This window comes from Pongo pygmaeus, chromosome 2 (assembly GCF_028885625.2).
Source record: "Pongo pygmaeus isolate AG05252 chromosome 2, NHGRI_mPonPyg2-v2.0_pri, whole genome shotgun sequence".
Classification (NCBI taxonomy): Eukaryota; Metazoa; Chordata; class Mammalia; order Primates; family Hominidae; genus Pongo; species Pongo pygmaeus.
The window spans coordinates 2,669,813-2,696,902 of record NC_085930.1 but is presented as its reverse complement, the minus strand read 5'-3'; positions in this window follow the sequence as shown (position 1 = coordinate 2,696,902).

The following is a 27,090-nucleotide window of genomic DNA, read 5'->3' as shown; positions in this document are numbered from 1 at the left end:
AAATAGAAATTATGAAAAGGTATCAAAATTTATAAAGATCAGTATTATACGAGAATACAGAGTAGTTTCATCTTATCTGTGGGAGATTTTTTCTAAGACCCTCAGAGGGTGCCTGATACAATAGTTAATACCAAATCCAACATATACTGTTTAATTTAAAACTAGGCAAAGTAAGAGATTAATAATAACTAATAATAAATAAAACATTTATAAAATATAGTGTAATAAAAGTTAAGTTAATGTGGTTTCCTTCTCTCTATCTCAAAATACCGCAATATTTTAGGAACAAAGTTGAAGGCAGGTAGCTAAAACCGCAGAAAGAAAAAGCACAGATAAGGGGTGACTACTATATTTAAATAATACTATGCTAATATTTATGCAAATGAAATGTATCTTATTCTTGTTCAAAATGGTATAATATTATGCTCTAATGCTTTACTTCCTCTAACATTTTATGATTCAATATATATTTAAGGTGTCCCTCAAATCTTATATTGCTGTGATTATCTAGATAATAAAAATGTTTGTTCTTTATTTCAAAGCATCCAATTTATATAGGTAGATTATAAAATGAAATTCTTCTTGTTATCTGTTGCCCTAAGTAGGAGGTTTCAAATGTGTACTTCCTAAAATTAATCATTTCATAAATAGATGTTCTTGATTTTTTATGATAAAGCTGGAAAATTCTATAAATTTAAATTCATATTGGCTTTAAAAATTATCTAGCCAAAGTGATACTATCTATATCTAGTTATTTTAAATAGTTTGCTGTCATTCATCCAGTGTTTGCCTTTTAAATAGCATATTTCACAACAGTCTTTGATTAACACTTTACTCATAAGCACAGAAAATTCTGTCAAGTAATTCTTGAACTATTTATTTTATGCCCTGAAACCTTATAAATTGCCTGTTTCCATAGATAACTGATTGGTAGCTAGTGTTATGCATATAGACTTCTAACATGAAGATTCTAGATACTATTTTCTTCTAGTGTGATTACCCTCTTGATTTCTGTACTATCATATATATCTATCTCTTTAGAAATAAAAAAATGAAAACAATTTTTTATGCAAAGAATTGTAAAATGTTATGAAGGCTCACCATTTTCAATATCAATATAATCTAAGTTATAGTAAGTGTCAAGAAATGCCAATATTTGTTATTTAGTGCTGTATCACCTGTGTAACTGTTTAGCTCTACCACTTTAATATTTTGTTATATGTGGATGTCTTTTAATTTGCTCAGCCATTATTGCAATCACCTGAATATTACTAATACTTGCTTTGCTATCATTTTAACTGATCTTGAATATGTAGCATTATCATAAGTTTGTGGATCTATATTCTCAATAAATTTATTTTATCATAAAGACAGACATTCTTTGTATATCCTAACATTTACATGTATAAACAATTTTATTAACAATCTCTTTGGAGGCATCTAGGCAGAGATAAGGATAGGATTAAATATGTCTGATATTTCAGTTTGGAAGTATTTCACTTTGTCTATCCTACCTCTTCTAATTATGAAATAGTTGGATTTGGCATGGATCAGTTGAAAAACCATTTTAGATTTTTAAAATTACAGAAATCCAAATTATAATGTAAGGAAAACATCAAGGAAGATATTGGACTTAAAAGTTATTCTCGTAGGAGGGTGGATGTCATTTTAAAACCAAAAATTATAGTCCATATTGTTTGGGGTGACTTTCACCAGATGCTCCACTTTCCAAGTCATTCTAGGTTCTTTATAAGCATGAAAAGCAATATTCATTTTTTCTGTCTGCTATTTATACATTCATGAAATATAAAATAATTCCTTTTTACAATATTACTTGCAAAGGAAAATGTTGTTATAATCAAATGTATTCAATTATCTTCATGTATATTATTTACAGTAAATATCAAAATCAAATTTCGATCATGTCAAAACAGTGGTACATTACATTCTCAGAGATTTTATCATTATTTTTTAAGGCATGGTTTCCTTTATTATTAATGTCATTAATGTTATTTAATTTTTGTGAGTACATAGTGGGTGTATATACTTATAAAGCACCAGAGATGTTTTGATACATGCATGCAATGTGAAATAAGCACATCATGGAGATGGGGTGTTCATCCCCTCAAGCATTTATCTTTTGAGTTACAAACAATTCAGTTATGCTCTTTAAGTTATTATAAAATGTACAATTAAGTTATTATTGACTATATTCCCTTTGTTGTGTTATCAAATAGTAGGTCTCATTCATTCTTTCTATTTTGTTGTATCCATTAACCATCCCCCCTTCCCCTAGATGCCCACTGCCTTTCCTAGCCTCTGGCAACGATCCTTTTACTCTCCATGTTGATGAGTTCAATTGTTTTCATTTTTATGTCCCACAAATAAGTGAGAACATACTATGTTTATCTTTCTGTGTCTGGCTTATTTCACTTAACATAATGATCTCCAGTTCCATCCATGTTGTTGCAATTAACTGAATCTCATTCTTTTTATGGCTTAATAGTATTCCATTGTGTATATGTACCATGTTGCCTGTCCAGTCATTCAGTGTCCAGTTGATGGACACTGAGGCTGTTTCTACATCTTAGCTGTTGTAAACAGTGCTACAACAAACATAGGAGCGCAGATATAATCTCTTTGATATACTGATTTCCTTTCTTTGGAGTATATACCCATCAGTGGGATTGCTGGATTATATGGTAGCTCTATATTTAGTTTTTTGAGGAACCTCCAAACTGTTCTCCATACTGGCTGTAATAATTTACTTTCCCACCAACAGTGTACAAGAGTTCCTTTTTATCCACATCCTGGTCAGCATTTGTTATTCCCTGTAATTTGGATATAAGCCATTTTAACTGGGGAGAGATGATATCTCATTGTAGTTTTGATTTGCATTTCTCCAATGATCAATGATGTTGAGCATCTTCTCATATGCCTGTCTTCCATTTGTATGTCTTTTTTTGAGAAATGTCTATTTAAATCTTTTGCCCACTTTTTGATCAGATTATTAGATTTTTTCCTATAGAGTTGTTTGATCTCCTTATATATTCTGGTTACTAATCACTTGGCAGATGTTAGTTTGCAAACATTTTCTCCCATTTTATGGGTTGTATTATCCCTTTGTTGATTGTACACTCGGCAGTGCAAAAGCGTTTTAACTTGCTGTGATCCCATTTGTGCATGTTTGCTTTGATTGCCTGTGCTTGTACAGTATTTCTCAAGAAATTTTTGTCCAGACCAATGTTCCGGAGATTTTCTCAATATTTACTTTTAGTAGTTTCATAGTGTGAACACTTAAGATTTAAGTCTTTAATCCATTTTGATTTGACTTTTGTATACAGTGAGAGATAGAGGTCTAGTTTTATTCTTCTACATGTGGATATCTAGTCTTCCCAGCACCACCTATTGAAGAGATTGTTTACCCTAGTGTATGTTCTTGCCACCTTTGTCAAAAATGAATTCACTGTAGGTGTATGGATTTGTTTCTAGGTTCTGTATTCTGTTCCATTGGTTTATGTGTCTGTTTTTATGCCAGTAGCATGCTGTTTTAGTTGCTATACCCTTGTAGCATAACTTGAAGTCAGGTGATGTGATACCTCCAGTTTTGTTATTTTTGCTTGGGATGGCTTTGGCTATTCTGAGTCTTTTATGGTTCCATATAACTTTTAGAATTATTTTCTTTTTCTATTTTGACCAATGTCATTGGTATTTTGATAGAGATTGCACTGAAACTGTAGATTGCTTTGGGTAGTATGAACATTTTTACAATACTGATTCTTCCAATCCATGAACATAATTTTTAAAAATTTTTAGTGTCTTCTTCAGTTTCTTTCATCAGTGTTTTACAGTTGTCATTATAGAGATCATTCACTTTCTCAGTTAATTGCTAGGTGGTTAATTTTTTGTGTGGCTATTTAAAATAGGAATATTTTATTTTATTATTTTCAAATTGTACACTGTTGGCATATAGAAAAGCTACTGGTTTTTGCATGCTGATTTTGCATTATGCAATTTTAATAAATTTGTTGATTATTCCTGATAGTTTTCTTGTAGGTTCTTTAGGATTTTCCAAATATAAGACCATATCATCTGCAAACAAGAATAATTTGGCTTCTTCCTTTCCAAGAATGGATGCCTTTACTTCTTTCTCTTGTCTGTTGCTCTAGCCAAGACTTTGAGTACTACCTTAAATAACAGTGGTGACAGTGGGCATGTTAGTCATGTCCCAAATCTTAAAGGAAAGACTTTAAATTTTTCCCCACTTAGTATGATACTAAATGTGGGTCTGTTCTATAATATGGCTTTTATTATGTTGAGGCATGTTTGTTCTATCCCCAGTTTTTTTAGGGTTTTTATCATGAAGGGATGTTGAATTTTGTCAACTTTCTTTTTCAGCATCAATTGAAATGATCATATGGTTTTTATCCTTCATTCTGTTGGTATGTTGTATCACATAATTGATTTATGTATGTTGAACCATCCTTGCATCCCAGGGATAAATTCCACTTGGTCATGATGAATGATCTTACTAATGCATTGTTGAATTTGGTTTGCTAGTATTTTCTTGAGGATGTGTTGTCAATATTCACCAGAGATATTGGCCTAGAGTTTTGTTTTTTTTTTTGATATGTCTTTGTCTGGTTTTGGTATCAGGGTAACACTGCCCTCGTAGAATGAATTTTGTACTATTTCCTCCTCCTCTATGTTTTAGAATAGTTTGTGAAAAAATGGTATTTCTTCTTCTTTAATGTCCAGTAACATTCAGCAATAAAGCCATCAGGTCCTGGGCTTTTCTTTATTGGGAGACTTTTTATTATGGCTTCAACCTAGTTACTTTTTATTGGTCTGTTCAAGTTTTGGATTTCTTCTTGATTCAATCTTGGTAGGTTGTATGAGTCTAGAAATTTGTTCATTTCTTCTAGATTTTCTAATTTATTGGCATATAGTTGCTCATAGTAGGCTCTACGGATCTTTTTGATTTTTGCAGTATCAGTTATAATGTCTCCTTTTTCATTTATTATTTTATTTACTTGTATTTTCTCTCATTCTTTTTTAGTTAGTCTGGCTAAATGTTTGTCAATTTTGTTTAACTTTTCGAAAAGCCAACCTTTTAATTAATCTTTCAATAAAAAAGCTCTTTCTACTTTTTCAGTAGACATCCTTTGGACACAAACTGGAACATCACCTCTCCTGCGTCTCCAGCCTGCTAGCCTACTCTGCAGATTTTGGATTTGCTAGACTTCATAATAATTACATGAGCCCAAATTCTTATAATAAGTCTAATAAATATATTATATATACATGTTTATATATAAATATACATAAATATGGAACATATGTGTACATACGTCATCCCACAGTACACACAGAAAGGATTGGTTTCAGGACCCCTGTGCATACCAAAATTTATACATGCTTAAGCCCTGAAGTCAGTCCTGCAGAATGGGCTTACACAAAACATCAGCCCTCCCTATACACAGGTTTTGCATCCCAAGAATCTTGCATTTTCAATCCACATGTAAATAGAACTTTACGATTTAAACCCATGTTGCTCAAGGGTCAACTCTGTGTGTGTGTGTGTGCATGTGTGTGAGTGTGTGTGTGTGTATCCTATTGATTCTCTGGAGAATTCTGACTAGTGTACTATGTTAGCCAGCATCTTTAGTGGAGACACAGTAATGTATTTTCAACTTGCATGTTCTTTTCTCATTATTAAGTATAATTTATTTTCAAATTGTATGTTCTTTTCTCATTATTAAATTATTTAAGTTTTGATTTTGTTAACCTACTTTCCTTAAATATAATGTGTTTCATTTTCTCCTTGAGTGTAATAAATGTTTATTTTCTTTAATTTTCTTTGTGTCATCACATTCTTCATATCAAAATTAAATATTTTGTTCCTTCAGTTTTTTCTTTATTCAAATTACTAGCATTTTGATATAATTTGATTTTATGTTGTAATTCCCAAATCTCATATTGAAATGTAATCCCCAGTGTTGGAGGTGGGGTCTGGTGGGAGGTGACTGAATCACAGCAGTGGATTTCTCATGAATGGTTTAGCATCATCCCTCTTGGTGCTGTCCTCAGGATAGTGAGTGAATTCTTGTGAGATCTGATTGTTTAAAAGTGTGTAGCCCCTCCCCTCTCACTCTCTTGCTTCTGCTTTCACCATGAGACGTGCAAGCTGCCACTTGGCTTTCAGCCATGATTGGAGGCTTCCAGAGTCCTTCTCAGAAGCAGATGCCACGGTGCTTTTGGTACAGCTTGCAGAACCATGAGGCAATTAAATCTCTTTTCTTACAAATTACCCAGTCTCAGTTATTTCTTCATAGCAATGAAGCAAGAACAGCCTAATCCACATTTGTGTGCTGTTTTTCACATGTTAAAGACTAGCCCTTATTTATTTATCAATTGTACTGTTTTAGTAGTGTCTAATTAAATAATTTATGCTTATTTCTTTTCATTGATGTCTTGGATATTTTATCTTGTTTGAGGATTTTGCACTTAAATCATTTTTAATATTCCTTTATTTTAAATAAATCATTGAAATTTGAATTTTTTATTAGAACAAACATATCTCCATCTGATGTTTTGTCACATAGTCTTGTCCTATCCTGATTTTAATATAAGCTACTATTGTACTTATATTTAATCATTTAAGCAAGAAAGAGTGTTTTAAAATCCCAAGTGAATTTCAGTTTAATATACTAATACTAAAATCTGTGTTCATCAGCTTTGAAGGCAATTTTACTTCTGTAGTCTGATCTGTATAATTTTTGTAAATTTTCCATGAACATTTAAAAATAAAATGTGTCCCTTATTTAATGGCAAAATACTTGATATGTTTATTAAAAACAATTAATAATTTAATATTCAATTTAAGGTAACTTTATCAACACTTAAAGTTATTTAGATCTTTCCATTGTTAGAGTATTGCTTTAGTTTCTGTATTTGATATAAGAGTTTGGCCTACTTCTAGTATTCTGTTTTTCTTGGAAACTTTATGCTATGCTATTTAGATTTGTGAATGGCATGAAACCATTTAATTGAACTTTTATCAACATTGATTGAAGCTTCTATCTTAAATAATGTTTTTGCTTTTCATTCTAATTTCCTTGAGATTAATAGAGTCGTCCTAGTTTTTTTTGTGTGGGTGTGAATATATTTATTTGGTACTTATTTCTACATCCCTCTATATTTTTACTTTTGAGAAAAAATGCTATTTATAATGCTATTTATAACTGGATTTCAGTTTTTTTAGAGCTATTTTAAATATCTTGTTCTTATTTCAAAATATTCTAAAAGTTTATAACCTTTATGATGTATGTTCTTCTTTTTTTACGTAGCTTTTTGATGTAATCTTGCTTCTATATGCTCCTTTATTTTTTCTTAGCCTGTTTATTTTGGGCTATTTAAAAATTATGCAGGTAATTTTAATTTAACAAGATTTAGTCTTTATAGACATTTATATATCTCCATATTTTTAAGGGCATCACTAGCATATATTTGGAATGTGCTTCATTACAAGTAACAGACAAATTAATTTACAGTGATTTAAAGATCAAGGATTCTATTTCTCAAAAATAAGAAATTCAAAGAAAGCTCCCAGACTGGCTTAAATTGCTAAATTATCATCATCAGTGTATTGGTCTTTCTTATGCTCATGACTTCATGACTGCAGGATAGAGACTGTGCCTGATGGTACCATGGTCGCGTTCTAGCCAGGCAGAAAAAGGAAGAATAAATAAGCAAAATTTGAAAGTGCCATGACAGCCAAGTCAATCTACTTTTATCAGGAAAACAAAAGCTAAAACAGAAGTCTCACCCAGGAGACTTCTGCTTCTTTTTTTTTTTTTTTTTTTCAAAAGTCACTCTTAATGGAAAAGTGCTTAAGTAGAAAGGGACTGTTGATGGGCATTAAATCAGCCAGTCAAAAATGTTTACTAACGTCTTTTCTTATGGTGATTACATGATTTAAAAAATTAAAAAAGATTGACCATAACATTTCCAGAGCAAAAGTGAAGACATAGAACAATTTTATGTCCTAATTCACTCTATACTCCCAAACACATCTCATCCTTATTTCACAATATATGTGGAATAATCTACACTGTTAGATCCTGTGGCAGAAATTGATAGATTTATATTCCAACAAGCCTCCACTCCTTTCTCCTTAGAAAATTCTCCTGATACTTTTCTGGGCATATGTCCACCAATTACCAAATAAGAAACAAAATGTTCTCACCTCTTTTACACCTAGGTATCTTCAGTGAGACGTACACAAAAGTATCTCTCAAACTTCTGAACAGTGTTCTAACAGAGAAGGGGTTAACTATACTTACTGGCTTCCTAAATGGTCCCAGAAGTTCAGACATGATGGCTAAATCCCCCAAAAGACATCATAAAAAAGAAGGCATGAGAAAATTTTTGCAATCTATCCATCTGACAAAGGTCTAATATCCAGAGTCTACAAGGAACTTAAACAAATTTACAAAAACAAACAAACAACCCCATTAAAAAGTGGGCAAAGGACAGGAACAGACCCTTCTCAAAGGATGACATACATGCAACCAACAAACATATGAAAAAAAGCTCAACATCACTGATCATTAGAGAAATGCAAATCAAAACCACAATGAGATACCATCTTATACCAGTCAGAATTGTCTATTATTAAAAAGTCAAAAAACAACAGATGCTGGCAAAGTTGCGAAGAAAAAGGAATGCTTTTACACTGTTGGTAGGAGTGTAAATTTGTTCCGCTGTTGTGGAAGACAGTGTGACAATTCCTCAAAGACCTAGAGGCATAAATACCTTTTGACCCAGCAATCCCATTACTGGGTATATATGTAAGGGGATATAAATAATTCTATTATAAAGATACACATACGTGCATGTTTATTGCAGCACTATTCACAATGGCAAAGACAGAATCAAACTAAATGGCCATCAATGATAGACTGGATAAAAAAATGTGGTCGACATAAACCAGGGAATACTATGCAGTCATAAAAAGGAATGAGATCATGTCTTTTGCAGGGACACGGTTGGACTTGAAAGCCATTATCCTGCAACATATACCCCTGAACTTAAAAGTGAAGAAAAAAAAAAAAAAAGAAGGCATGGATCACATTCCTTAAATGGGAGAGTACACAGCTCAATTTAGCCTGCATTGCTTACAAATGTGAAACCACCATGCTTTCCTATCTACATCAGTGCTTTTTATATGGCAGAGAAATTAAATTATCTCTCTTGAGAATCATTGTTATTAGAGGTTATTTCTGGTATAGTCAGCCAAAATCAATACTAACTAATACAGATAGATGGAGGTATGAATACTTTCTATTTTACTTCTGTACCACTGAATTTGTTTTAAAAATTGTATTGGCATAACTTTATAATGTAACAAAATATGAATAAAAATAAATATACATTTAAAAATTAACAAATAAAAATTTACTGTAAATCAGTAGTCAAATGTCAATATCCCAGTAGAAAAATAATATTGAATAAGTGGTTTTAAAAGGAATAAATTGCAATGGATGTAGAAAATGAAAGATAATTTTAATAAATTAATATTTAAAACAAGAAAAGATTAAATGAGGGCATGCATATATGCCATGTTTTGGAAATGATCACTATCAATGATGATTGGAATGTGTCAGTACAATATTTCTCAAAATACTTTAGTAATATATATATTGAATTATTCAAACGTGGGAAATATTTGAACCAGCAACTCAAGTTCGTAATTCACTTTTTTAATAATTGAAGAATATCTCTTTATTTTTGGTATTTCATCTTCACGAGGTATGTTTATTATGAAGGATAACTAAAGGGTGAATTTATGTTTCTCTCAGTTATAACTTAATGATTTATCAAAATACTTCTCTTTTGGATGAACTCAGCTGATCTTCCATTATTAATGGCAATACTTGCTTTTATCCCTGCATGAGATGATTCTGTTGTGTAGTGTCCTTCTTCATATGTCTGTCAATTCCTTATTAAAAACTAAACATACACAACCTGTCTACGTTTACAGTCCCTTTATCTTTTTCATAATTGTAACTCTTATTAGTCAAATGTATATCAGGGTTATAATTATAAAATAAGGCCAGGCACGGTGTCTCATGCTTGTAGTCCCAGCACTTTGGGAGGCTGAGACGGGCAGATCATTTGAGGTCAGGAGCTTGAGACCAGCCTGGCCAACATGGTGATAGCCTGTCTCTGTTAAAAATACACATACACACACAAAGTGAGCCAGGCGTTGTGGCGCATGCCTGTAATCCCAGCTACTGAGGAGGCTGAGGCACAAGAATGGCTTGAACCCAGGAGGCGGAGGTTGCAGTGAGCTGAGATCATGCCACTGCACTCCAGCCTGGGAGACAGAGTGAGACCCTGTCGAAGAAGAAGAAGGAGAAGGAGAAGATGAGGAGAAGACGAAGGAGGAGGAGGGGGGGGGGGAGGAGGAGGAGGAGGAGGAGGAGGAGGAGGAGGAGGAGGAGGAGGAAGAAGAAGAAAGAAGAAAGAAGAAAAAGAAGAAGAGGAGGAAGAAGAAGAAGATGAGGAGGAGGAGGGAGAAGAAGAAGAGGAAGGAGGAAAGTTAATCAGAAATTATAAAGACAATAAATTTCAAATAGTAATCTTAATTTCTCTTCTTAATTGACACCCTCATCTTTATCTTTCTGCCATGTGTAGAAATAAAATAATTTGAATTATTGTGTAATATGCTGTATGATAAGGAAACCATACTTGTTTACATACAGAAATATTTCCATCCATTGTGAAAATACATGGAATATATGGTCTTATTTGTAGGTTCCTTGAAGTTAAAGAAAGGCACAGAATATCATTGCTTTGTCTATATTGCTTAACTTTCTAATTGATAAATTGAAAATGTTTTACTCTTTCAATACCAGGAGTGACCATATGCCTCTTTTCTAAGACGGAAGAAAAAAATTTTTATGTTCTCTTTATCCTTGCCACCTTTAATAAAATGAAAGCAGTCAACATGTACTTCAATGATAATGAATAAAAACACCATGCATTTAATTATTATAGAATACAAAATAGGTAAAAAAAAAAAAACTACACTGGTTTCAATATTGTTATTTAACCTGATGCCAAAAAAATAGCATGTTACTGTGTTAAAACTGTACAGGCTTGTCCATCTTAGGCTTTCACGAAAGCTGTTGATACAGAACTGTCACTCTTTTTGACACACCACTGACAAAAAGCCTATCCCACAGAATGATGGAGACCTAATGCAATCAGAATTTCTAATCTCCCAGCGATCACATATTCTTTTCTTGAAGCTCTGCCAGGAAATGTTTTCTCTGAGAAGGATGTTCAAACTTTTCATTACAGAACCTGAAAACACTTAAATTCACAGCATTTTAGATACCCACCTTTGTACTAAACTCAAAAGATTGGAGTTAAACTCATATGGGGAGCTCTGAGTCTCACAAAGAAATTATAAACCTTTTTTTCTGTCTTGAAAATTAATGTTTCATAGATGGTGATCATAGGTTTTGTATCAAGTTTGATTTAGCTGTCTCATTTATTTTGGGATGCTGTGCTTTAGTGGGATGTAATGAATGAGTAAGAAGCAAGAATATGGGGCTCACTTGCTTGTGGTTCATGATTGATAGAGAAAAAAATGTGCAGGAGGATGTATGTGAAGGTGTGTGTGTGTCTGTCATTCTGTAGAAATTTATTTGCCCACTGTAATATAGGTATGGGGGCATAGGATTTATTGTCGTCTTTGAGTTCAGCCGCATTGTATTCAGGGACAATGTTGGGCTATACTTAAACTATTGTGAAACAAACCCAACTTAACTAGTTTTAAGGTATTTCTGCCTTCCTTGAAAAGCCCAATTGAAAATGAGTTTTAGGCAGTTACCAAGAAGAAATAGCCTCTTTTTATAATTATCCTGCAATGCAAATGAACAACAAAAACTCTACCCATTTCCTGAAAGACTCATCCAGGCAGCTTTTTGCTTATGTTCCAGAGCAAGATTTTAAAGCAACGATTGGCACCCTTTTTCTATAAAAGGCCAGCTAGTAAATATTTCTAGGTTTTGTGGGTCAGATTGTCTGTGTTCCACCTACCTAGCTTTGCCATTGTAGCATGAAAGCAGGATGATTGTATTCCAATTAAACATTATTTATAAAATTGAAGTGGGTTGGATTTGACCTATGGGTTCTAGTTTGTGAGCCCCTGTATTAAAATACAAATAAGTTTAAGGTGTCAAATCTAAATATTCTCCATGAATAATACACTAAACTAAGCAGTCATAATACATTTTTATTCATAATTATGTACATTCATATTAGAGCCTATTAATATGAAAATGACTCAAATATATAAATATTACTACTTTTTACATTCATTGGAAATCATTATTTACAACAACATTTCCAATTTGTTTTTCAGAAATAACAAAAAGAATTATGAGATTGATATAAGGCAAAATTTATTGTTACATTATTTAGACTTGATTGTTTTTCTACTTCAATCTTACAAGTTTGCTCAGTACTAAAATAACATTCTCCAATGAGTTAAATATTATTACATATATAGTATGTTTCTCTTTAAAAATGAAAGAGGAGGCCAGGCGCGGTGGCTCATGCCTGTAATCCCAGCACTTTGGGAGACCGAGGTGGGCAGATCGCAAGATCAGGAGATGGAGACCATCCTGGCTAACACGGTGAAACCCCATTTCTACTAAAAATACAAAAAATTAGCCGGGCGTGGTGGCAGGTGCCTGTAGTCCCAGCTACTCCGGAGGCTGAGACAGAGAATGGCATGAACCCAGGAGGTAGAGCTGGCAGTGAGCTGAGATCGCGCCACTGCACTCCAGCCTGGGCAACAGAGTGAGATTCTGTCTCAAACAAAAAAAAAAAAAAGAAAAGAAATGTGTGTTAGGTATATGTTAATAGGAGACCAAACAATATCAAATAAATTTACATCAGAATATAAATTTTTAAACTAGTTATGTTTTTTGACCAATATATAGAAAGAGAGGACAATTTGAGGGAAGGTAAATGGGCATAGCTGTGAACATATAAAATGGGACACTGTCTACATAAACTCACTCACTCTTCACCTTCCCCTTCTTATTGAGTGACCTCTGGAAATTCCAACAATTTTTTAAGCACCTAATCCTTCGCATTAAGTCACCTTCTGTCACTAATATCAAGAATAGTTTCTGCTTTCAGCACTGGACCCTAACCTTTGCTAACCTTGGATATGCTATTACAAAACATTTTCAAACTGTAAACTGTGATAGTTGACTTCATGTCAACAGACACTGTAACAATAGTTGAACTGGTTGGGAAAAGTGTGAATATTGATTTGGTTGCATGTTGAATACAGGTTTTAGCAAAGCCCTTCAAAAGAGATAAAGGTAGAGACCAATTTAATGTAGCTCTGAAAAATAGCCTTTGCAGGAGATAAGGCTTCAAACCTTTCTCAAACACCTCTCATTAAGACATTTTGGCCAGACAAAGCAGTAAAGATCAGACCTAAAGTGTTTCTATAGAAATCAACTTTATTGTATCAAAGGACTTAGAAGTAGCCACAGTTAATTTGGGGGAGAGTGCTAAACCTAATAGTAGAAGTACGAAATAACTGACAGATTACTGATTTATGAACTGTACTTAACAAAGGCCTTTGCAATTACTTTCATGTGGAAACTATGCTAATAGATCAAAGGCTAAAATGGTTCCAAGGGAACTTGAACCATCATTTTGGTCTATAATGTTTGTGACTTTTAATCCTTAAAGCATCTCAAGAATATCAGGACTATAGCAAAAGAAGTTGACTCCAAACCTGTGCAGAAAACCCTTTAAGATACTCAGCTGAATATAAGTTTTTCTGTTTATTATAGAATGAAAGGCTTTTCACAAACTCTTGCTGGCAGTGGCTGAAGTTTGTTCAAGAAAATTTATGTCAACAGACACAAAGTACGGACTACACATTAAGCCCTCTGTTAAGTACTAGGGTATACTGTTGCTGGAAGTCAGGAACCCCGAGTGGAGGGACCGGCTGAAGCCGTGGCAGAAGAATGTGGATTGTGAAAATTTCATGGACATTTATTAGTTCCCCAAATTAATACTTCTATCATTTCTTACACCTGTCTTTACTGCAATCTCTGAACATAAATTGTGAAGACTTCATGGACACTTATCACTTCCCCAATCAATACCCTTGTGATTTCCTATGCCTGTCTTTACTTTAATCTCTTAATCCCGTCATCTTCGTAAGCTGAGGAGGATGTATGTCACCTCAGCACCCTGTGATGTTTGCGTTAACTGCACAAATTGTTTGTAGAGCATGTGTGTTTGAACAATATAAAATCTGGGCACCTTGAAAAAAGAACAGGATAACAGCAACGTTCAGGGAACAAGAGAGATAACCTTAAACTCTGACTGCTGGTGGGCCAGGCAGAACAGAGCCATATTTCTCTTCTTTCAAAAACAAATGGGAGAAATATCACTGAATTCTTTTTATCAGCAAGGAACATCCCTGAGAAAGAGAACGCATCCCTGAGGATAGGCCTCTGAGATGGCCACTTCGGGTGGGTGGCCGTGTTTTATGGTCCAGATGTAGGGATGAAATAAGCCCCAGTCTCCCATAGAGCTCCCAGGCTTATTAGGACGAGGAAATTCCCACCTAATAAATTTTTGGTCAGACTGGTTGTCTGCTCTCAAACCCTGTCTCCTGATAAGATGTTATCAATGACAATGGGTGCCCGAAACTTCATTAGCAATTTTAATTTCACCCCGGGCCTGTGGTCCTGTGATCTTGCCCTGCCTTCCATTTGCCTTGTGATATTCTATTACCTTGTGAAGCACGTGGTCTCTGTGATCCACACCCTATTCGTACACTCCCTCCCCTTTTCAAAATCACTAATAAAAACTTGCTGGTTTTGCAGCTCAGGAGGCATCACGGAAGCTGCCAACATGTGATGTCTCTGCCGGATAGCCACCTTTAAAATTTCTCTCTTTTGTACTCTGTCCCTTTATTTTTCAGACCAGCCAACACTTAGAGAAAACAGAAAAGAACCTACGTGAAATATCGGGGGTGAATTTCACCTGATATCTGGCTGAATTTCCCCCAATAGTATGCAAAGGGGTGTGTGAGTGTGTGTGTGTGTCTCTGTGTGTGTGTGTGTGTCTGTATGCCAGTGCATGCATACATGTGCACGTGCTGTATGCTCCCTAAAGCTTTCAATTCAATATGCTGAAAAATCTTTGAGTATCATTCGTGATCCAACTCCCCCCAGAAAGGCCCCTCTGTTACTTGAGTTGTATTTATTCAGAAACATGTAGAATGGATTTTATAAAATTTCATCCTCTGTATCTTTACACTTGCTGCTCTTACTTAATTTCACATGTACTTTCATCTATATTATTAAAGATTTCTCCTCTCTGGTCATCATATTTCTTCCAATGTGTTTTCATAATATATTCAAAAATTTTAAATCAACTATTGAGTTATAATTTATATACAATAAACATACTCATTTGGACTACAGAGGTGAATTAATTTTGATGAAAATTTACCTTTCGAAATCACTACAATAGTCATGATATAGAATATTTTCACCATCCCATAAAGTTCCCCAGTGACCTTTGACAATCAATCCTATCAATCCTCTCCCACCCTTCACCCAGGCTATTATTAATTTGCTTTCTATCAATATGGTTCAGTTTGTATATTCTATAGTATTATATAAGTAAGTAAAACAGAATATATTCTTTTATGAATTTTTTTCATGAAGCATAATCTTTTAGAGTTTCAGCCAGTTGTTGTGTGCATCAATAGTGTGTTGCATTGTATAGGTATAACACAATTTGTCTTTCATTCACATCTTTAGTGAAACACAGATTGTTTACAGTAACTATTATGGATAAAGGTGCCATAAATATCTGTGTTCAAATATTTCTGTGAAGGATATACATATATACATATAGAAAGAGAGAGAGTTTTATATCTATGGTCATATATATATATATACAGTCTTGTTATTCATGGTAGTTATGTTCTATAAAGTCACCATGAGCCCTGAATTAGCGAATAATAAACATTACTCTTGGAGAAATACATGGTTAGGTCTCCTTGAGACTTTGGTCACATTTTCATTAAGAATCAGCATATTATCTTGTTTTATGTGTGTTATTGTTTAAGGACACCTTCTTTAATATGTATTGTTGATTCAGTAACATTGGACTCACAGCCAATGATGCAATAAGTCAAGCCTGAGGAAGCTAAGCTAATACATACATGCATTTTCTCCATCAGGCACATCAGTGCCTTCTTGCATTTAGGAACACTAGACAGCAATTCAGCACTACATTTGAGAACCATTTTAAAGAGTGAAATCATCAACGAAAAGAATAACAATACAAAAAATGTGGCGCTAAATGAACCCTGAAAAATACACTTGTTTGCAGTATGAGAGCTGAAATCAGAAGGCAAATCACTGTCTTATTCATCCTCAACTGGAAAAATGCATGTTAAGCTGCTCAAAATTTCACTGCTCTGTACGTGTCCATGAATGGCCATGAAAGTACTACAAGTATTGATTTTAGGGTTACAAATACATTTTAGTGAGTAGGCAAATTTCCAAATAGGAAATCCACAAATAATGAAGATCAAGTGTGATGTGTGTGTATGTATATCTGTGAGTGTATATTAGCTATATACCTACAAGATGATTAAATTTTTGAATTGCTGGGTCCAGAGATTAAACACATATTTAATTTTACTAACCTGCCAAACTGTTTTTTTAAATTTCAGACTTTAATCAGTAAAGTATGAGAGGTCTACTTATTATGAATCTTACCCTACAGTTGGTATTGTCAGTTGTATGACCCTACTTTTTAAATTTTTTGTTATTCAGGTGTGTGTATTTAAGTGTGCGTAGTTGCATGGGGGGGTTATCTCATTATAAAATGTTCTTCTTACAAATGTATTGGCTATGTAAAAAAGCTATACATGTTCAATGGATATAAGGAAATCAACTTTATTGAAGCTTAATTTAAATATCATGAAATGCATCCATTTTAAGTGTATACTTGAAAAAGTTTTCATAAATGTATGACTCCATGAAACCACCAGAACAGACTGTAAAGGGAAGAAAGCATATTGATTTTTTTTCTCTACTCTCATGCTTACCAAAGAACAATTCTATGATCAGATGTGTGGGGAATTTTCTCCACACACCAAATAATTCTCTTGCAGACAACAACTGAGTGTCCTATAATTCAATTCATTTCTGATACTGTCTACCTGAAGATATTGTCAGATCCCACAGGTTAAGAGCTCAGTCCCACAGCTTCCCCCACCAATTTCAGATGCCAATTTCAAGTGCCAGGTTGTGATCTCTGCTTCTGACAGTCCAACTATAAATTTGAGCTCCCACAAATTCCCTCCCAGGATTCAATAATTTGCTAAAGCTGTTCCCAAAATTCAGGGGAACACTTCACATACATTTACTGGATTAACTTAAGGGACTGTATAAAGGATGTAGACAAAGAACCAGATAAAGAGATGAATATGGCAAAGTATGGTGGGGAAGGCGGGGGACCATCCCAGAGCTTCCACGTCCTTCTTTTTGGCACCACCCCTCCAGCACCTTCCTGTGTTCAGCAACCTGAGAGTTCATCAAATCTTGTTGTTCAAGGGTTTTCAAACAGCTTAATTTTCACCCCTACCATTTCCTATATGATGGCAGGTGGACCTACAAGTTCCAACCCTCCAATTCTCTAATAATTTGTTCTTTCTGGTGAATGGCCACAACCTGAGGCTATCTAGAGGCCCCGCCCCAAGTCATCTCATTAGCGTAAGCTCAGATGTTATAAAGGGACTCATGAATAACAAAATACATTCCTAACACTAGGGGGTTTTAGGAGCTCTGTGACAGAAACCTAGGACAAAGACCAAATATATTTTATATTTCATATTGTACCACACAGACACTTCCATAACCCCCAGCAGTCTGCATATTTCCCTTTGCTCACTTACCCTCAATTCCTTGTAAATGGGTCATGGTGTGTCCTGCTTCTTGTAGAAATGTGATATTTTCTTCTTGAAGAGGTCCTTCACGTCCCTTGTAAGTTGGATTCCTAGGTATTGTATTCTCTTTGAAGCAATTGTGAATGGGAGTTCACTCATTATTCGGTTCTCTGTTTGTCTGTTATTGGTGTATAAGAATGCTTGTGATTTTTGTACATTGATTTTGTATCCTGAGACTTTGCTGAAGTTGCTTATCAGCTTAAGGAGATTTTGGGCTGAGACGATGGGGTTTTCTAGATATACAATCATGTCATCTGCAAACAGGGACAATTTGACTTCCTCTTTTCCTAATTGAATACCCTTTATTTCCTTCTCCTGCCTGATTGCCCTGACCAGAACTTCCAACACTATGTTGAATAGGAGTGGTGAGAGAGGGCATCCCTGTGTTGTGCTAGTTTTCAAAGGGAATGCTTCCAGTTTTTGCCCATTCAGTATGATATTGGCTGTGGGTTTGTGATACATAGCTCTTATTATTTTGAGATACGTCCCATCAATACCTAATTTATTGAGAGTTTTTAACATGAAGAGTTGTTGAATTTTGTCAAAGGCCTTTTCTGCATCTATTGAGATAATCATGTGGTTTTTGTCTTTGGTTCTGTTTATAGGCTGGATTACATTTATTGATTTGTGTATATTGAACCAGCCTTGCATCCCAGGGATGAAGCCCACTTGATCATGGTGGATAAGCTTTTTGATGTGCTGCTGGATTCGGTTTGCCAGTATTTTATTGAGTATTTTTGCATCAATGTTCATCAAGGGTATTGGTGTAAAATTCTCTTTTTTTTGTTGCGTGTCTGCCCGGCTTTGGTATCAGGATGATGCTGGCCTCATAAAATGAGTTAGGGAGGAGTCCTTCTTTTTCTATTGATTGGAATAGTTTCAGAAGGAATGGTACCAGTTCCTCCTTGTACCTCTGGTAGAATTCGGCTGTAAATCCATCTGGTCCTGGACTCTTTTTGGTTGGTAAGCTATTGATTATTGCCACAGTTTCAGATCCTGTTATTGGTCTATTCAGAGATTCAACTTCTTCCTGGTTTAGTCTTGGGAGAGTGTATGTGTCGAGGAATGTATCCATTTCTTCTAGATTTTCTAGTTTATTTGTGTAGAGTTGTTTGTAGTATTCTCTGATGGTAGTTTGTATTTCTGTGGGATCAGTGGTGATATCCCCTTTATCACTTTTTATTGTGTCTATTTGATCCTTCTCTCTTTTTTTCTTTATTAGTCTTGCTAGCGGTCTATCAATTTTGTTGATCCTTTCAAAAAACCAGCTCTTGGATTCATTAATTTTTTGAAGAGTTTTTTTTTTTTGTCGCTATTTCCTTCAGTTCTGCTCTGATTTTAGTTATTTCTTGCCTTCTGCTAGCTTCTGAATGTGTTTGCTCTTGCTTTTCTAGTTCTTTTAATTGTGATGTTAGGGTGTCAATTTTGGATCTTTCCTCCTTTCTCTTGTGGGCATTTAGTACTATAAATTTCCCTCTACACACTGCTTTGAATGTGTCCCAGAGATTCTGGTATGTTGTGTCTTTGTTCTCATTGGTTTCAAAGAACATCTTTATTTCTGCCTTCATTTCGTTATGTACCCAGTAGTCATTCAGGAGCAGATTGTTCAGTTTCCATGTAGTTGAGCGGTTTTGAGTGAATTTCTTAATCCTGAGTTCTAGTTTGATTGCACTGCAGTCTGAGAGATAGTTTGTTATAATTTCTGTTCTTTTACATTTCCTGAGGAGAGCTTTACTTCCAACTATGTGGTCAATTTTGGAATCAGTGTGGTGTGGTGCTGAAAAAAATGTATACTCTGTTGATTTGGGGTGGAGAGTTCTGTAGATGTCTATTAGGTCCACTTGGTGCAGAGCTGAGTTCAATTCCTGGGTATCCTTGTTAACTTTCTGTGTCGTTGATCTGTCTAATGTTGACAGTGGGATGTTAAAGTCTCCCATTATTATTGTGTGGGAGTCTAAGTCTCTTTGTAGATCACTCAACCACTGCTCAATGAAATAAAAGAGGATACAAACAAATGGAAGAACATTCCATGCTCATGGATAGGAAGAATCAATATCATGAAAATGGCCACACTGCCCAAGGTAATTTATAGATTCAATGCCATCCCCATCAAGCTACCAATAACTTTCTTCACAGAATTGGAAAAAACTACTTTAAAGTTCGTATGGAACCAAAAAAGAGCCCACATAGCCAAGTCAACTCTAAGCCAAAAGAACAAAGCTGGAGGCATCACGCTACCTGACTTCAAACTATACAACAAGGATACAGTAACCAAACCAGCATGGTACTGGTACCAAAACAGAGATATAGATCAATGGAACAGAACAGAGCCCTCAGAAATAATGCCACTTATCTACAACTATCTGATCTTTCACAAACCTGAGAAAAACAAGCAATGGGGAGAGGATTCCCTATTTAATAAATGGTGCTGGGAAAACTGGCTAGCAATATGTAGAAAGCTGAAATGGATCCCTTCCTTACACCTTATACAAAAATTAATTCAAGATGGATTAAAGACTTAAATGTTAGACCTAAAACCATAAAAACCCTAGAAGAAAACCTAGGCATTACCATTCAGGACATAGGCATGGGCAAGGACTTCATGTCTAAAACACCAAAAGCAATGGCAACAAAAGACAAAATTGACAAATGGGATCTAATTAAACTAAAGAGCTTCTGCAAAAGAAACTACCCTCAGAGTGAACAGGCAACCTACAAAATGGAAGAAAATTTTCACAACCTACTTATCTGACAAAAGGCTAATATCCAGAATGTACAATGAACTGCAACAAATTTACAAGAAAAAAACAAACAGCCCCATCAAAAAGTGGGCGAAGGATATGAACAGACATTTCTGAAAAGAAGACATTTATGCAGCCAAAAGACACATGAAAAAATGCTCATAATCACTGGCCATCAGAGAAATGCAAATCAAAACCACAATGAGATACCATCTCACACCAGTTAGAATGGTGATCATTAAAAAGTCAGGAAACAACAGGTGCTGGAGAGGATGTGGAGAAATAGGAACACTTTTACACTGTTGGTGGGACTGTAAACTAGTTCAACCCTTGTGGAAGTCAATGTGGCGATTCCTCAGGGATCTAGAACTAGAAATACCATTTGACCCAGCCATCCAATTACTGGGTATATACCCATAGGGACTATAAATCATGCTGCTATAAAGACAGATGCACATGTATGTTTATTGTGGCACTATTCACAATAGCAAAGACTTGGAACCAACCCAAATGTCCAACAATGATAGACTGGATTAAGAAAATGTGGCACATATACACCATGGAATACTATGCAGCCATAAAAAATGATGAGTTCATGTCCTTTGTAGGCACATGGATGAAACTGGAAATCACCATTCTCAGTAAACTATCGCAAGGACAAAAAACCAAACACCGCATGTTCTCACTCATAGGTGGGAATTGAACAATGAGAACACATGGACACAGGAAGAGGACCATCACACTCTGGGGCCTGTTGTGGGGTGGGGAGGGGGAGGGATAGCATTAGGAGATATACCTAATGCTAAATGAGGAGTTAATGGGTGCAGCACACCAGCATGGCACATGTATGCGTATGTAACTAACCTGCACATTGTGCACATGTACCCTAAACCCTAAAGCATAATAATAATAAAAAAAAGAAATGTGATATTTTTTAGAAGTTTTTAAATTTTAGCCTTTATGTTAATAGTGATGCTCAATTCCAAGTTAATTTTTGTGTTTATAGTGAGGTTAAGGCCAAAATTTAATTTTTTCCCATATTGGTAGCTATTGTTCTTGAAACATCTGTTGAAAAGACTAGCCTTTGTCCTGGGTATTTTATCAAAACTCAGTTATGTATGTTTAATTTTTTACACCAATTCTCTTTTTTTTAAATCTGTTTGTCTATCATTACACATTACACCAATACCATGTAGTTATGAATACTTGAATATTATATTGTTATCGACAGTTAGGCATGAGCAGGGCAGGAGAGGGCTCTCCCTCACCAGCTAGAAATGTAGGGTGATGGTTCAGCAATTTTCACATTGCCTCTCTAAAACTGATAAATTGGCAGCTGGCACCAGGGAGAGGCCATTCCCTGATGGTCCATACTTGTTGCACAAAAGTGTTAATTGAATGCAGGTGCCAAGGAGAAGTAACTTCTTGGGCATACACATTAAGAGACAAAATGGTGGAGTATTACCTTCTGGGGACACACCAGTGGAAAAGGGAAGAAAGCCTCAGGTGGACATGTGTAAATCTTCCTAAACACACTGCACATGCTCGCATCCCAAGGTTAAGGAGGGCACTGCCCATGTGGGGAGCCCACCCTAAGGGAATAATCATGGGAAAGGGACCAGCCTGTAAAGCCCTAGGATCAAGATTAAACACCACCCTTGACCTTCACGTGCCCACTTGGGTTTCTTCCAAGTGTACTTTCCTTTTCTTCCTGTTATACAGCTTTTTTAAATAAACTTCCACTTCAGCTCTGAAACTTGCCTTGGTCTCTTTTTCTGCCTTATGTCTCTCAGTCGAATTCTTTCTTCTGAGGAGGCAAGAATTGAGTTTGCTGCAGACCCATACAATTGGCCACTGGTAACTCGGATACCTGCCACTGGTAACATATGTGGTGCTGTGAGGCTCAGATATTTGCCACCCCTAACAATAGTAAGATTGAACTCAAAGAATGTGAGGCCAGATGCGGTGGCTCATGCTTGTAATCCCAGCACTTTGGGAGGCCAAAGTGGGCTGATAACTTGAGGTCAGGAGTTCCAGACCAGCCTGGCAAACATGGTGAAACCCCGTCTCTACTAAAAATCCAAAAATTAGCCAGGCGTGGTGGTGGGCACCTGTAATTCCAGCTACTTGGGAGGTTGAGGCAGGAGAATCACTTGAACCTGGGAAATGGATATTGCAGTGAGCTGAGATCACCCCACTGCATTCCAGCCTGGGTGACAAAGTGAGACTCCATCTCAAAAGAAAAAAAAAAAAGAATATGGGACTCACATTAGTGTCAAACATGTTTGGTTCTTTCTAAGTCTAAAATTCTATGATTTCATTATTCCATTAATTCAACTAAAATTATGTAATGTTTACTTTGTACTAGCTACTTTGTTCCAAAATGAAAATGAAAACAAGAAAATTTATTTCCCAAGACTTTGAAGTCTAAATATAAAACTACAAACTGTTAAAATAGAAATGAATACCAAATATTATATAATAGAAAATAGAAAATGTAGGAATTAAATTTGCCTATATACGTCAGAATGGCTTAAAAGACTATGCTTATAATGGGATTTTTTTCTCTTTCTGAGACAGAGTAAAGACAGGACTCAGCCCCTCCCTATACCCCACCAAGGACCTCTACTGCAAGCTAATTTGGTGGAGTGGGCATGGCCAGCAGGGACCCCACCGGACTGTCCAGAACTTGCACCATAAACCTTACTCAAGGTACCTAACTGACTAATTGTGACACCATGAGGAGACTAAAATTAGCAGCTTTTGCCATAAATCTTACTAAAGGGAATTAAAACCTGGAGACCCACTATAAATTTTACCTGCTGAAGATAACCATATTACCCACACGCTCAGAAGATCAAAATAATGATCAGTCTTTGCCCTTTGTCTCATTATAATATCAAAAATCACAGCCAGGGGTGGAGATTTAACATGCTAATGAGACATGCAATACATGAAGAAGCATGTTATCTGACTGCCCAGATACAAGAAGTTCCCCACCTCTAAATGCTTACATGTCACTTCCTTCCCATTTTAGCTCCTTTAAAATTACTCTCCTGACTCTCTTCAGAGAGGCAGGCAGAGAATTTTCTCTCTTATGCCTGGGCATAGAATCAAATAAAGTCTTACTGGGAAAACTCCTTTGGCCTTGTGTCAATTTCTATTGCATTGATAGCACAAGAATCTGTGTTTGGTAATATATTAATTGGGGGCTCATATGAGATCATGGGACATGGAACGCTCTTTCTCCCATGGTGGGGGAGATTTGTGGGCTACAAGGACTGCTGGACAAGATCACTACACAGCTAGTGAGCCACCCCCTGAATCTTTGATTCAGTGTCACCACAGCTGGTGAGTCTTTCTTCAACCTCCAGAGCTCCTTGCCACCCCAACTGAACCATGCTCTTTTCCCTTCCCTTCCTCTCTCTCTTTACTCTCTTTTCCCTTTCCTATCTTTTCTGCCACTCAGGGTGCCCCTCCTCTCTTGCTCACTTCTTAACATGGAAAGTTGGATCTAAATGGACATCCACATGAGACAAGTTGAAACAGTCAACTCAGTTTTACCAGTCTGGGACACTTGAATAGATATTTATAAAGGACAGATTGAAACAGCTGATCTGAGTATAATCAACCCAGTTGTCAGTGAGATGGGTTTCACTTCATCCTTCACATTAGTTGATTTGGATTTGAGTCCCAGGAAATATATCTTTCTCTCTCTCCCTTTTTTTTTCTCTCCTATGTACCTAGATTTTGATTTTGTATCTTCATGTAAAACTCATCATTAATGCTTTGCTTCTCTTTGCCACACTTCTGGCCTTCAGGAAGGCACCAGGCACATCTGAGTGTGACAGTAATTATTGGTTTCCTGCACAATTAAAAAAGTTCAGAATGCTAATAATCTGTAACTACAGATTTAAATCAAGTCTTCCAACATTCTCTATCTTCCCCTATTTCTTTTCTGCCTGCTTTGAATCTGCTGTGGTTAAGCTGCTGGTGATGAGATAAGACTCAATATTTATGGTTTAACTGAAATGTAAGCTTTTAAAACTTGTTTAAAACTAAAGAAAAAAAGAGGTAAAAGAGAGTTTTAAAACTAAACTACCATACAGGCTACTTTATCCAAATTGAGGTACACAGCTTTCCTTAGATTACCTATCAGGACAGGAAAAGTTTAGCCATATGAACAGGTTACAATTTTGTTAGAAAAATAATTTGAATCCAACTGTCTTTTATAAAATGGTGAGTTCATATTGCTGTCTTTCATAAAATGGCTAGAATTCCAAGGTAAAAGCTATTGAATCTTTGCTTATGTGTGTGTCTACATGTTTAGATGTGTTTATGTACATGTATTATGATATATGTTTTGTCTAGCAGATACCAAACTGGCTTATAAGTAAATGAGTACTCACAACTTAAATCCATTGCTCTTTTGTTTCCTATGACTTCAGCAATTGTTGATAAATACAGACAGTTTTAAAGATCTTTGGTAAAATAAAATTTAAAACTTCTTCAGTATTTAACCTTGGTCTAAATAAAGCAGGTCAGAAACTTTGTTCACAAGATGCTTTAAGGTCATAAACTGATTCTATGACATTTTTTATAATTGTTTCACTTGTCTGTTTTACAGCCATTGGAATCTAGGTAAGGCCTGGAGACATGTGAAGTTAGCCATGTGCCCTGGCTAGGCTGGGAAGACTCAGATACTGTCTGCAGCTCTGTCCTTGTTCTAGGCTCTGCAATCTGATACGTGGTTAAAATTTTTACTAACCAAGTTTTTCACTAAAATTAAAAGTTGTTAAGAGATAATATTGTAACATTTCTAAGTGAGACTACTGAAAAAACAGTTTAACATGAAAGTATGTAAAGTAAAATGTGTTTTTAATAAAAGCTCACAAGAAGGTATTAAAATACGGCTTTTGTTATAGGAAAAATAATTTTCTTGAATTTAGAGGCTTATATGGATCATCCTAAATTCAAAGAATAATACTACAGAACTAAAGTTTTAGCAAGTTATAAAAGATTTATAAAAGTTTAATCTTATAAGGAAAGTTAGGTGTGGAAGAAAGCTAGCCAAAATTTGAAGGGGATTTTTTAGATTATTTTTTTCTGTCTTTATTAGGTCTTGTTATTTGGAAAGCTGAGTCACCCTTGTATAAATAACTAAAGGATTTCACTTTTTTGAAATGTTTGAGTTAGCACTTTGGCTAAATAAATAACCTGAGATCCTGTTTTGTGATATTGAGTGTTTTAAACCTTTGATATTTGACAAAATTTCTAAAATCAAGTCAAAAAGAGACATTTGGCTTATATGACATATTAAAATTATACAAGAAGCATTGTCAAGTGTAAAATAATGTTTGGCTTTGATGGAGGAATGTTTGAATAAAAGTATTATTAATATGTGTTCCAGAATTCCACAGGACTCTGTTATTTTGGATATGTCTCAATTATAATATTTTCAGTAATACTTATGTTTACGTTAAATTGTTGTACACCATAAAATAACCAAATTTTATTTTCAGTTGTGTCATTAACCATGGTTGTTCTGAGATTTTTGTCATCTGTAATTGTTGTTTTACTTTTTGATCCTTCTCAAAAAGTGGTTTTATAATCAGCTGTAGGTCTCTGATAGTTGCTCTTGAATGCAGATTTCTAATAACTAGAGATTGGGCCATTAAGATAGAGCAAAAAACTTCAAAGTCTCTCTTGGAGCACTAATATGTTTCTAAATATTGAGTAAAACAAGAGTTACCTGCATGAACTAAACTAATAGAAGATTTAAAAAAAATGTTCTTATGACTTTGTTTTCGCTAATTGCTATTGCTTTTTTGTTTTGTTTTTCAGAGCCAAAACACTTTTTTTTTTAGTTTTTTTACAGCTTTCAACAATAGAGGAAAATATACTCCTAGAAGCAAAATTTAGAACATACTTCTTTATCTCTACCAAATTTCTCCAGAATATAAAAACTATTTTTGTGTATTCTTAACTTATGTCAATACAGTTTTTAGCATAAGTGAAATAAGAATCGGTTTTCTTTTCTAACAAGACACATTTAGAGACTTGTTTTTTTACCAAAGCTTTAACTGCAATGGCATGCTTTATAAATTGAAGTTGACTTATAGAGCTGATAAAAACCCTTTGGAGAAACTGGCCTCACACCTTGTGTATATAGTCCTTGTACAGGATTTCCCACCTGTGATAAGTAAAGAATGGCACTTTCTAACAGGTCTAGAAGCCCCAAGTTATATTGGGACCTCAACA